The sequence below is a fragment of the Brassica napus genome, chromosome C1 (genome assembly GCF_020379485.1).
Source record: "Brassica napus cultivar Da-Ae chromosome C1, Da-Ae, whole genome shotgun sequence".
Lineage (NCBI taxonomy): Eukaryota > Viridiplantae > Streptophyta > Magnoliopsida > Brassicales > Brassicaceae > Brassica > Brassica napus.
In genome coordinates this window covers 28,398,823-28,412,162 of record NC_063444.1, presented here as the reverse complement: position 1 = coordinate 28,412,162, position 13,340 = coordinate 28,398,823, and the positions used below count along the sequence as shown (strand labels likewise).

At 45.2% G+C, this 13,340-nt stretch overlaps 1 non-coding gene across 1 annotated transcript; it reads right to left on the bottom strand.

The window, feature by feature from the left end:
* Positions 1 to 12,195: 12,195 nt before the first annotated feature.
* LOC125581224 lies at positions 12,196 to 12,302 on the bottom strand. Its single transcript, XR_007318924.1, has one exon. It is a non-coding gene; the product is annotated as a small nucleolar RNA R71 (small nucleolar RNA).
* Positions 12,303 to 13,340: the final 1,038 nt, after the last annotated feature.

The window sequence follows — 13,340 nt, the reverse complement described above, 5'->3', positions numbered from 1 at the left end:
CGGCTTATATGACTTGTATGGCATGAATCGAGCATCTTTCCAGAGACAATTTTTAAGCCAACTGGAAGTGCTAGACCAAAATTTTGGATTTTTTTTTGTAGAGAGCTCTCGTCCTTGTGTTGGACGTTCGAAGATCAAAAGAGTGATCAAGTTGCGTTTGTTTAAGACGGCTGATGTGTTCATCGGGGCCAATCGACGAACGGAGTGTAAGGTTTTTGTGGTCGCGTTCGGACAATTTGTTCGTATTGTCTCGACTTTTAACTTGGCGACGTCTCGCAGTTATTTCGAAGACTATACGTATATTTTCAGTGTTGAAGAGAGATTGTTTTGCAATTTTGGGCCGTACGAGGCTGCTGACAAGAGTATTAACGTTTGTAGATTTTCTAAGCGTGTTCTGAGACTTTTGCGTTAATTGAAGCGCAAGTGTCTTAAAAAGGGGCGACGCATATTGTAGTAAAAATTTTCGAAATCTCTAAAAAACTCGATTACAATAATGCATCTTTTCCTATGTGGGAGTATACGAGTATACGCACCCACTCCCCCCCCCCTTTTTAGAGAGGGGGATAGCTGAACTCGTCTTTCGACGAGCTGCCTACGTACCTCTTTCGAGGATCAAGCCATCTCGTAGTTCTATTTTATGCCGCGAGCGTTTTCACTCGGCGATTGGCGCCGTGCTGACCGCCTTGATCGTGATGACCGTGGCCGGGTCAGCGTTCTCTTCCGGATGTTCCGGTTGAGTCGTAGTGTTGGATTCGGACTCGTGCTGAGTTTCGACACCCAAAGCATTTGCGTCAGCAGACAATGTTAAATCGTCTTTTCTTGAAACGTTTTTGGTCGAAGATTTATGTATCTTCGTGCGTTTATGATTTTCCATTGCAGAGGTCGTCATCTGCCTAAACTTGTGCTCCGCGAGGAAGCACAGTCGCGACTGTTTCTGACATCCCCAGATAGCTGTAACTCCGTTTGGGGTCGGGAATTTGACACCCAGGTGGTACGTCGATGGAACGGCTTGCATGGTGTTGAGCCATGGGGTTCCCATGATCACGTTGTAGATGGCAGGATGATCGAATACTGCGAATTCGATGATTTTTGTGATCTCCTTGGCCATCACTGGTAGCTGAATCGACCTGAGGGTCATCGATACTTCGCCTGAAAAGCCTGTGAGCGGTTTCGGCGTTGGAGTTACTTCTCCGAGTTCGATGCTCATCCGATTGAGAGTGTCACGGAAGATTACATTGACCGTGCTTCCCGTGTCAATGAGTACTCTTCCGACTTCCAGATCTCGTATGACGAGGTCTATGACAATCGGATCGCAGTGAGGTTGATCGATCCCGCCGGCTTCCTCCTTCGTGAAGGTGATTGAGCAATTCTGATCATCTCGGGTAGGCCACCATGTAGGCCAGTTTGCTCTCGACTCCGCCTTCCGCTGGTAAGCCTTGATGGCCGAAACCGTATCGTTGCAGAATTGCGATCCTCCAATGATCATGTTGACTCTGCGACGTTGTTATCGTTCCCCTTACCGTCTGGCTTCCTGCCGCGTTTATCCCCAGATTGGTTTCTTTGAGGAGATCTCTCCGCGGGAGGATTTCTGTCCCGCTTCGAGGGGCGATCGGTTTCCAGGATGAGATCTTTCACGCTGGTCACTTCCGAGAGCTCTCCAGCTAGTAGCTTCGCGGCCATCCTTGCTCCCAAGACTTTGCAGTTAGTCATGGAGTGTCCTCGGGACTGGTGGAACTCGCAGAAGGTGTTTTCATCATATCCTTGATTGTGAGTCCACGTATTACCCGTGGTTCAGCCCTGGTCCGAGCCGATCGCGTAATTGTGCGCTCCTTGGAAATCTTCCCCCTCGTGATGGACATACCTGTCGTTACGAGGGTTCTTCTTCTTCGTTTTTGGATTTACATCTTTTGAGGATGGTCTCGCCGACTTATGTTTTTGCGATAAGACTTTCGTTTCTTCCTCGATCATGATGTAGTCCGTCTCCTTGTGGAGGGCGTCCTGGATCGTCCGCGGTTTGTCGAGGGATATCCATTTTCTGAATTTCGACTTGTACCAGAGCGCCTTTCTGAGCGCATCAATGGCCACCTTGTCGCTTATCCCGCTGACCCTGGACATTACCAACTTGAATCGGCTGATGAACTCGCGGAGGGGTTCGTCTTCCCTCTGGGACAGACTCCAGAGATCGACATCGGAAGTTTCTCTATCTATGAACATAGAGTATTGCTTGAGAAATTCTGATGCGAGCTACCGGAAACTTCCGATAGAGTTTCGCTTAAGGCGTGCGAACCATTCAAGGGCTGCTCCTTCTAGATTCTCGACGAACAGGCGGCAGTAGCCGGCGTCTTTTTAGCCGTCCTTCAGCCTCGCTCTTCCCATCGTGATGTGGAACGCCTGAAGGTGCGCTCTCGGATCGGTCGTCCCATCATACTTCGGTACTTTGATTTTTCCTGGATCGGATACCCTCATATCTGAGATGCTAGTGGTGAAGGGGGTCTTCCGAGCCCCTTCCAGCAGTCTGTCGATCTCGGGGGCCGCGCTGGTAGCGTGATGGATTTGGAATTTCACGGCTCTTACTTCTGCCGCATTCTTGGTGATATAGTCGCGAAGATCGCGGATATCCGACGTCTCGCCAGCAGATTTCCGTGCTTGTTGGCGTTTACTGCGAGTGAGCTCGGTTTGCTTTTCAGCCAGCTCTTCTTGTTCGTTCTAATAGAGGATTTCCTCCTCTTCTGTCATTGGTTTGTCGAACGGAGAGCTTTCCCGAGCGAATCGGCTCCTGGTCCTCCTTGGATGTCTGTCGACGTCCTCATCAGTATCGTTGGAGACATCGCTAGGATCCAGGTCGACTTGCTCGACTTCATTATCCTTCGAATCCTTCGCGGGAGACGGAGGACTTTTAGGGTTTCCCTTTTCGATGGGAGATTTCTCGCTAGGGTTTTGACCCGAAGGTGGTTGAGCGTGATGTGGTTGAGAGTTAGATTGATCCGTACCCCACCCTCCTTCTAGCGCCAAACTGTGGGAACCGAAATTTGCACTGTCGATTTCCGTTTAAATAAGGAAACTAGGAAAACCCTAATTTCCCAGAGGTCCCGGATATCTGCTAATACCACACGCCAAGCAATCAGAACACAAGAATAACAACGATATAGTATAAGAAATCGAAAAGAGAGCAAAGTAGATCTTATTCCGAATTCGCGTTTGAGCGTTACAACAAGGTAAGAGCCTGGGCTACGAGAGCTGTCGGCGAGATTCCTAGTTCTAAAACCCTAAGACAGCAATAACCTAGTTGAGTCGCAGCTCGAATAACAAAAACGAAAATATGCCTAATTGCTCTAAGTGCTAAGTTTGCTCTGAGAAAAATCCTTTTTCATGCCTCTCGCCTAGGACTCCTTATATACTGGCTCCTAGGTCGGTTTACGCTTTTCCTCTTCTGCCCTTATGCCGCCATTGCATAAAAATGGAGATATTCCATTTTTACCGATCTTCGTAATTATCTTCAAAATTTCGTATTTATCCGCGGAAACATGAGTTTTATCTTTCCTTGCGAACCAAGCGAAAACCGTCATGCGGCTTACGGGCTGTTGGTTAAGAAATCGTAAGTTGGGCCTCGAGTCATGTCTTAGGTCCCTTTGGGCCGTCTTCTGGCTCGAAGCGTTTATTACGGCTTCTTTCGATAAAGAGTCAACTTTCCGTGGTTTTTACCTTAAAGTTTGATCGATGACTTAGAATGGCGGGAAACATGAAATGGGTTCGCTACGGTCTTCGGGAGATAGCATCGAAGGGTAGACGAGAATGCATGGACTAATGTCGTATCGACGTTTAGGAAGACCTCGGTCGCTACGTAGCGACCGAGCTTCGGCTCGAGCTCGGTCGCTATGTAGTGACTGAGCTTTGGCTCGAACTCGGTCGCTATGTAGCGACCGAGCGGAACACGCGTTCGGTCGCTGCGTAGCGACCCTTTTCGAGCTCTTGTCCGATGTCTCGTGTTTCCTCCGCAAAGCTTTTCGTAAAGAAGAATCTATTTCGAAAAAGTATTTGTCGAAGAAGGTTTTTCGTTTTCTTCTTTGGACGTTTTGATCGTTAACTTCGTCGTATCCATAACCGGTCTGGGCATGTTTCCGATGGCTTATGCTTGATCTAAATAGAATTCGAACGAATCTTTATCTTGGGAACATACGTTGTGACGTTCTCTTGACCGAGCATGATTTGTTGTGAAAAGACATACTTGTATTTTGCGGGGATTTGGACGTTAACTTCGTCGCAACCGTTTTCGACCCCAACAAGGATGAACCACGATGTAAGAAGCTTGATTTGGATACATAAAGTAGTGGAGAATCACCAGGAAGTTGATTAAATCTCATAGGAGTTAGCATGAAGAAGCTATCCCACTTTCAAATCAGGTGATCCTAGTTTTCCTGTTTGGGAATATGACAACTTCTTCATCATTCTTATCAAAACAGGATGAACCACGATCTAAGAAGCGTGATTTGGATACATAAAGTAGTGGAGAATCACCAGGAAGTTGAATAAATCTCATAGGAGTTAGGATGAAGAAGCCATCCCAATTTCAAATCAGGTGATCCCAATTTTTCGGTTTGGGTATATGACAACTTCTTCGTCATTCTTATCAAAGCAGGATGAACCACGATGTAAGAAGCTTGATTTGGATACACAAAGTAGTGGACAATCACAAGGAAGTTGAATAAATCTCATAGGAGTTAGGGTGAAGAACATATTCCACTTTCAAATCAGGTGATCCCAGTTTTCCTGTTTGGGAATATGACAACTTCTTCGTCATTCTAATTAATTCATTATCCGAACTCTTAATTGGCACGTGTTTTAAAAGGAAGGTACTACAATCATACCTCTCCTTTGGAAGATCGACGAACATACTCACCATAATATGGATGGCGCAGTATCGTGGCAGCAAGACCTTTACTGATTTCGGGGTTACGGAAAACAATTGGTACAGGTCGGGATATGAGGGTTTGGAGTGAGGCCTGAATTCCAGATTCAGTAGCTCGACCACCTAGACCTGCAAATCACATTGTCTACAGACTTCCCCAACTCCTTGTTCAGTCCATTATTAGGAATGATACCAAGGACTGGGATATTCAACTTTTACGAGAAGTTTTTCACCCGAATGATATTCCTTTGATACTTGGGCTAAAACCATCTCGTTCCATTGCCCCGGATAGATATGTTTGGAATCACACAAAATCAGGAGTGTATTCAGTTAAAACCGGTTATGAACTACTTCAACCAAAATGAAACATTTCTTGTGGCAGGCAATATTGGGCTGTGTCGCGACGGCAGAAAGGCTCACTTATAGACACCTGGGCACCGATAGGAGTTTTCCTAGATCTGCTGGCCCAGTGGAGTCGATTAATCATCTTCTTTTTGAATGCCCCCCTGCCCTTCAGGTTTGAGCTTTATCGGAATATCCGTCCCTTCCAGGTTACTTCCCGAGTACATCTATATACCAAAACATAAACTTCCTGTTTTGGAAGAGAAAAGAGGTGGCCCCACTGAGACCACAATTTGATACCTTTCCATGGATTTGCTAGTACATTTGGAAGGCGAGGAACGACAAACTATTTAATGGGAAAGTCGTATCCCCGATTGATACTCTCCAACATGCCTCTCTTGAGGCAGAATGTTGGAGAAGGGCTAAAGAAAGGGAGGAAGCGAACGAGGATCATGGCGACCCCCTTACTACAGAGGTCGATACAGTGCCCCCTTGGATACCTTGAATCCCTACCTGTCATATTGATGCGTCATGGATCAATAATGACAGCGTAAGTGGCCTAGGGTGGAGTCTGAAGGACCAGATGGGCTCGAAACACTTCGGACAACAGGCGTGCAATAGGAGTCTCTCAGCTTTGCATGCGGAGTGGAAGGTTTACTTTGGCCATTCTCATGTCTGAGAGACATGAGGATAGCCTCGATACGGTTCGAGACAGACTGCTCGGACCTAGTGGACATGTCTACTAACCCGATGGATTGGCCAACGTTTGCGGTAGAGATCGAGATGTTCCATAGACTACAGGAGGACTTTGAGGAAGTGAGTTTGTCTCATATTCCTAGGAGTAGGAATGGTCGGGCGGATGCGCTTGTAAAAGAAGCAAGGAGTCGAGGATATGTTTTTTCCCATATAAGTCAGACTCGGACAGACAGAGATGCTCATTAGAGAATCGGCTCGCCTGCCACCACTTGATCTAGCTTACATGGGTAGCTGACAAAAAAAAAAAAAATCTTTCCTAAATAACCGGAAATCGACAGCACGAATTTCGGCTCCCACAATGAACCATTTTGACTGTTCAGGGAAGGGTTGGAACCGTTCATATCAGAACAGAACCGTCCTAATCCAATCAGATCAACATAGGGCTGGTTTAGACATGTGCGCGCCTAACTCGTCGGTTATGGACCATGACCGCATTAATCAACCAGAACCACGGTTATAACCAATTCCAACACATCGACATAGCCACACCAATATACAGATAACGAAGAAGAAGAAATAGATAAAAGGAATAAGAAGAATAGGACATAATCCAACCGCCTTTGACTCGAATGGTTCAGACTGTTTGATTGGCTTAGCCGATGGGTCGGTGGTTACTCCACTGACCTTAGATGACTGAACCATGGGGTTGGAGTCCTTCTCCAGACCTTTCTCTTTGCCGCTGGTATCCATAACCACACAGCCTCTTCTCTCTTAAACTCTTCTCCTTGCCAGAGATACTAAACCACCACAACAGAGCCTTTTTCGGCTGAACTCTCTCTCTCTCTTTCTATTTGGCCTTTGCCTTTTGTTTCTCACGACACTGGTGTCTAGAATGGAAACAGAGGGCCTATATTTATAAATAATGGGCAGCCAGGACTTGACACACGAACATGTACAACTTGCTAGGCGAATGAGCATGACTTGACCGAAAGGTTGCAACCTTGGCCACTTCCACCCCAGCACCCATAACTAACCTTTCTTGGGTCGGTCCTGAGCCCAAAGAGATACCCAAGCCTTCTAGACATACCCCACGGGCTAGCCAAAAGACCCATCAGTCCCTAGCCCACTTGGGCGGCCAAACGGCCCGCCACCGGCCCGGACCCGGCCCAATGGCCCGAGACCCGAACACTCCGTCCATCTGAGTTGAGCTGGCTCCCATCTGACCCAGCTGAGTGAGCTAGTAGTCCAGTTAGTTGAGCTGACTTAACTTGGAATGAGCTAGGTTGAGGTTGACCGAGCTTCGTCCAGCTTGATCGAGCTACCCGAACTCATCGCCTAGCTATCGTTCAACTCATCCAGCTAACTTTTCTTGTTTCCTTCTTTGTTTGCTTAAGTCTCTGCAACCTGACCTTCTTAACCTTCTATCTTGGCCATGGAACGCTTGCCTTAAGGTCCTTAGACCGGCTGGAACGTTTCCTCGAACCATGGCCCGTCCTGACGATCTTATCTAGGATCATGGATGCGACAAGTTCAGATTTGCAGAGGATGTAGAAGCTGTAGATGTCAACAGTGACAGAGATGAAGAGGAGGATGTGAACTTTGTTAGTGGTACAGCCATTCAGAATCAAAGGTATGGGAATCAGAGTGGACAGAAGAGTGGATACAACTAGAGTTCACAGTACTGGAAACCCTTCCGCAGCAACTACAACAGCAGCAACAAAGCTTATGGAAATTCTTTCTACCATAATTAACCACCACAGACTCGAGAGAGCAAGATAGAGTCCATGCTTGATCAAGTTCTTGAGGGTTAGAAGAAGTTGATGGTGAACTTCAATGGAAAGATAGATGATGTCTACACAGAGCTGAACTCAAAGTTTGAGTCTTTAAACAACCATGTGAGGAAGTTGGAGACACAAGTGGTTCAGACAGAAGGCCTTGATCAAGGATAAAGGAGATGAATTCCTGAAGCACCACGTGAATCATAGATGATGATTTCTGGAAAGTGGTAAAGGAGGAGAAGCTTTAGGAAAGAGACTTCCAAGTCGAAAGCTCCATGAGTTTTGGCGGTTCACACTGGTGTCGATCGACGCCAAGAGATGAACATCGACCGATGGAGGAAGATGAATATTGATCGACATCGGCTACCCAACATTGATCGGCAGAGGAAGTTGCATCATGCGCTACAATAAGAATTCTAACTCACAAGGAGTTTGCAGCTAAACACCCTCATCCACCCAAACCCTTACACATCATGACCCAGCTACCGATCGACTAACAGACTCAACCGACGATCGACATGACTACTCCAACATCGATCGACGACCACCTCTTACATACCGAGTGCGGTTACCAAAGATTGATGTGGCACGCCTGAATGCACTCAGAAACTTATCTCAACCCTCAAACACCATTGCAGACAACTTCAGTCAACAACCTGATGATGCACCAGAGTCTATGCAAGTTGATCAGACTTCTGAGAGGAGAACCTTGAGGAGAAGGAAGGAAAATGTTCCTAAGCATCTAAAGAGAGGATTTAATGAGAAGGAGATGGATAGCTTCACCAAAAGAATTCTCAGGATACCCTTGGACAAGCCGTTTGAGGAGGCTTACGTTACCCACAGGTTGTGGATGTTCTTCAGACAAACCAAGGAAACTGAACATGACATACATAGGATCTTCAATCAGGCCAGAGAGAAGATGAAGCAGAGGATTACATTGAAGAAGAAGAGTGATCCAGAGAAGTTTGCAGTGCCATGTTTAATGAAGGGCATTAAGTTCCATGTGCGATGTGTGACACATGTTCATCAGTCAGCATACTACCCAAGGTAATGGCAGACCATTTGGGTCTGAAGATAGAGTCTTCAGAGGATTCATTCACTTTTGTGGACAATTTTACGAGGAACTAAGGAGGAATCATAAGAAACCTTGAAGTGCAGATTGGTAATGCACTAGTTCCAGTTGAATTCCACGTCCTGGACAACAAGCTGAACATGAATAATTCTCTACTCCTTAGGAGAGCCTTCATGGCTACTGTGGGAGCAGTTTGCAACATGCAAACTAATTAGTTGTGTCTAACACTGATAAATCATTATGTCTACTATGATCCAGTCAGAATTGCCAAGCAACACTGGAGTTAATACATGATTTATAGTAGCATGCTACTACGAATTTGAAGCTGAATACGAGAAAGAGTATGAAGCATCGATCGATAGTCGGACTTACACATCGATCGACAGTGCCATTCAGCCAATGATCGATAACCACACCAGGGAATCGATCGACAACAGTCCTGCGAATGAGACTTTCGCTTTGCCACTACACTGCTATCCGAGCTTTGCAGTTAACACACAACCTCAAACATCGATTGATTATCATTACGGTGACACGATCAGCAGACAGGGTGACTATTCTATTGGCAGTTGGGCAGACGATAGCCATCATTAGAGCTTTGCAGTAGACATTGAATTACCTGAGAAGCGATCTGATGAGTATGACGAGGACTACCAAAGAGAGAAGATTATTGAGTATCGTGGTCTTGCCATGGATGATCGAGGAGCTCTCCATACATCGCTTGCAGATAATAAGGCGACATCGATCGGCAGCAACACCAATCCATCGATAGACGCTCCTCACACACCAGATTCCGAGGTACAACTAAAAGATAATTTAGCTTATGGTTATCTAACTCCAGATGAATTTGGTATTTTCAGAGATCGAGAAGGCCAAGCACAAGCCATGAATGGACGCATTCCCAACATATCCAAGGAGGACATTGCTTAAATCATTGCCATGAGTGGGTCCAGAAACTTCCTGGACACACTGAACAGAGTAAGAAATCCACCATCGATCGACAAAGCAGCTTCACCATCGATTGACGGTCAATTCTAATTCCGACGAAGACTTCATCAGAATAGAAAAAGGAAACCTCCTTGGGAAAGTGGAGATGAGTATGGTCTATACAGAGATGAGGATGGATTTGCACGTGTTCAAGATGGCCGAATCATCCATGTGTCCAAAGAGAACATCTGAGATATTCTACAGAGGGCCACAATGGTTGGCCACATCTGCATTAGTCTACCAGAGTATTGATATCTTGCATATTTGCATTGTTTTAAGCTTCCATTTTGTACATAATGATCATATAGATTAAGAGTTTAGCATCTTTAGGATCCATTTTGCATTCATATGTCTTAATCAGGTAATGGAGTATCCTATGGAGTAATCAGAGGTGTTTAGAAGCATTGTGATCCAAAAAGAGATGAAGAATGGAGATTGATCAATCATAAGGCGATCCACGCGGGTAGCAGCACCCCGAGTCCACTGACCCTCGTCACCAAAAGACCGACTCAGAGAAGTCACGCGGGAAGGATCACGTGGGGTCGACTACCCGCTCGCACGAGCTAGAAGAATCATCGAGGTCCGACGTGGGGAAAGCGACGCGGGTGATCCCCATCTTGCCTACCCGCGTTACCGAAGATTTTGTTCGAGGAGTCACGCGGGTGAAGCAGCACGGGATCACTCACCCGCTCGCACGACGGAGAATCCTCGACGACGATCCGATGCGGGTTGGCTGACGCGGGTTGTGCACATCCATTTCTACCTGAGTCGAAACTTATCTTTAGTCGGATTTTAATGTTTTTAAGGGGCTTTTTTGACTTTTTAATGGAAACCATTAGGTTTACCAAAGACACATAAATACTCTTGTAATCCCAAAGTTGGGACTGATCTTGTTTTCTATCTAATCACAAAGAACTTTTAGGTGAAAGATCTTATCTTGATCATTTTCTCTTGTGATTGCTTGATTATTTAGATCACTAATCATGATTAGCACCAAATCATCATTGATTCTTGGGCTCATCATGAAGAGTAGTGAGTAGTCATCTTTGGATTCATGGGTTAGGGAGACTAAGGGTGATTAAGCTAGATCTAAGGTGTTTTAGTATAGATCCATCTTGTTCCTTGCTAGTAGAGTGTTTTTAATGCAACTCTAGAGTTGGCCTCTCTAAAGTTGAGCTCTAGGCATTTCATACCTGAAAGGTGTTTGATGAAATGCCTTAACCAACTCTCCTAAGCTTTTAACATTATTTACCAAAGAGATTTGTTGTTAAAGGTGTTAAGATGGCTAGTAGGTTTGAGATTAATGAATACTTAGATAACATTCAACCAAAGAGATTTGATGCTTGAGTTATCTTAGTAAATGAACATTCATCTAGAGATAGAGCTTGTTTAGGATGGTGTCTAGGTCTAAGGTAGATAGACTGGTTGAAAGTTAACACCTTTAGATTGAAACTTGATCACCCAAGGTCAATTCCTTTAGCCCATGAGTTCTCTTATCTCATAAGAAAGAAAGCTTTATCCTTTATTGCATTTTAGTAGCATTCTAGTTCAAAAATCATCTCACCAATTGATAGCACTTAGATTAAGCATGGTCTTGCATTCCCTTTGCTTTAGAATCACTTAGAACTGGTTTGACATCCCTTATTCTACAACATTTGATTAGGAGCCTTGAAACTCCTATCGTCAAATTGGCACCGTTGTCGGGTTCTAAGTTGATTGTGACATTGAGATTTAGTTATTTGCTTGAGACTAAGTTAATTTTTGTTCAATTGTGTTATTGCTTTTCTTTCTTTTTTCTCCCTTTGCATTTCAGGTGTATGAATACAAGGAGCAGAGGTCTAACAAACCTAGTTCCAAGAGTTGAAGACATTAGAGCACTTGAGAGGGAGATTGCAAGACAAAAAAGAGAAGTAGAGCAACAAGCTAACTTGCAAAGGTTGGGGTTTGATATGGAGAATCTGCCTCAAGATGGTGATGCCCAAAGAGGCATTGATCCAAGAGCTGATCACCTTCGACCACAGCACCAGCCACAACATCAACCGCGCCAAGCTCGCGCCATTGGAGCCTATGATCAACCTCACATTAATGGTCATAGGTTGGGAATCAGAGCACCACCAGTGGAGAACAACAACTTCGAGATCAAGTCAGGGCTGCTCAACACCATAGAGAACAACAAGTATCATGGTCTTGCTGCTGAAGACCCTTTTGATCACTTGTACAAGGTTGATAAGTATTGTGGCTTGTCCAAGACAAATGGTGTTTCTGAAGATGCTTTCAAGTTGAAGTTGTTCCCTTTCTCTTTGGGAGACAAGGCACACCAATAGGAGAAGACTCTTCCAAGTGACACTGTCACTACTTGGGATGAGTGCAAGAGAGTTTTCCTTGACAAGTTCTTCTCTACTTCAAGAACAGCTAAGATCAGGAACGAAATCTCTGGGTTTCAACAGAAAGGTCTAGAGAGCTTCAGTGAAGCATGGGAGAGGTTCAAGGGCTATTGGTCTCAATGCCCTCATCATGGTTTCAGCAAGGAAAGTTTGCTTAGCACCTTCTACAGAGGAGCTCTACCAAAGTGCAGAAACATACTTGACACTGCGAGCAATGGTTTCTTCTTGGGGAGAACCGAGGAAGAGGCAGAGGAACTGGTAGAGAACATGGTTAAGAGTGACTCGGTGTACAGTGAGGAGCATGATAGGGTCAACAGAAGTGATGATCAGCAAACAAAAAAAGAGATTAAGTCCTTGCAAGAGAAGATGGACTTGCTTCTTTCCAACCAAGCTAAGAAAGAGCAGATGAACTTTGTGGGTGGTCCTATTCAAGAGCTTCCTCCCATGATCAATGAGGTTGATGGTTTGGAAGGCCAAGAAGAGCTGTGCTTCATCAACAACAATGGTTCTTGGTACAGGAAAGAGCCTAACTTTCAGTACAACAACTGCCAGTAAAGGTCATACTCTAACAACCAGCAAGGAGGATACCAGCAGAAGCAAAACACTCAGCAAGGGAGCTATCAACCTAGACAAAACACCCCTCCTGGTTTCAACAATAACAACAATCAGTCTACTCAGGCTCAAGGAAGTTCTTCCCAAGCTCCAGCTTCAGATACAAGTGTGGATGCAATGTTCAAGAAACTTTTGGATTTTCAGGCAAAGAATGAGAAGACAATGGGTTATGAGTTGAAGAACATGGCTCAAGGAAGTTCTTCCCAAGCTCCAGCTTCAGATACAAGTGTGGATGCAATGTTCAAGAAACTTTTGGATTTTCAGGCAAAGAATGAGAAGACAATGGGTTATGAGTTGAAGAACATTCACTCCATGATTGATGGAAGCTACAATGAGCTCAACAACAAGATCCGACATTTGGAGAACCAGTTTGCTTCAATGAATTCTCAACCAAGTCGCCAACAAGGGGCATTACCTGGAAAGCCTTAGCAAAATACCAAGGAAACAATGAAGGCAATCACCCTACGGAGTGGTAAACAGTTGTCTCCAAGAATTCTCACCAAGGATGGTGAAAAGCAAGGTGGGGAGGTGGCTATCAACATTGATGGTGAAGTGGTGATTGT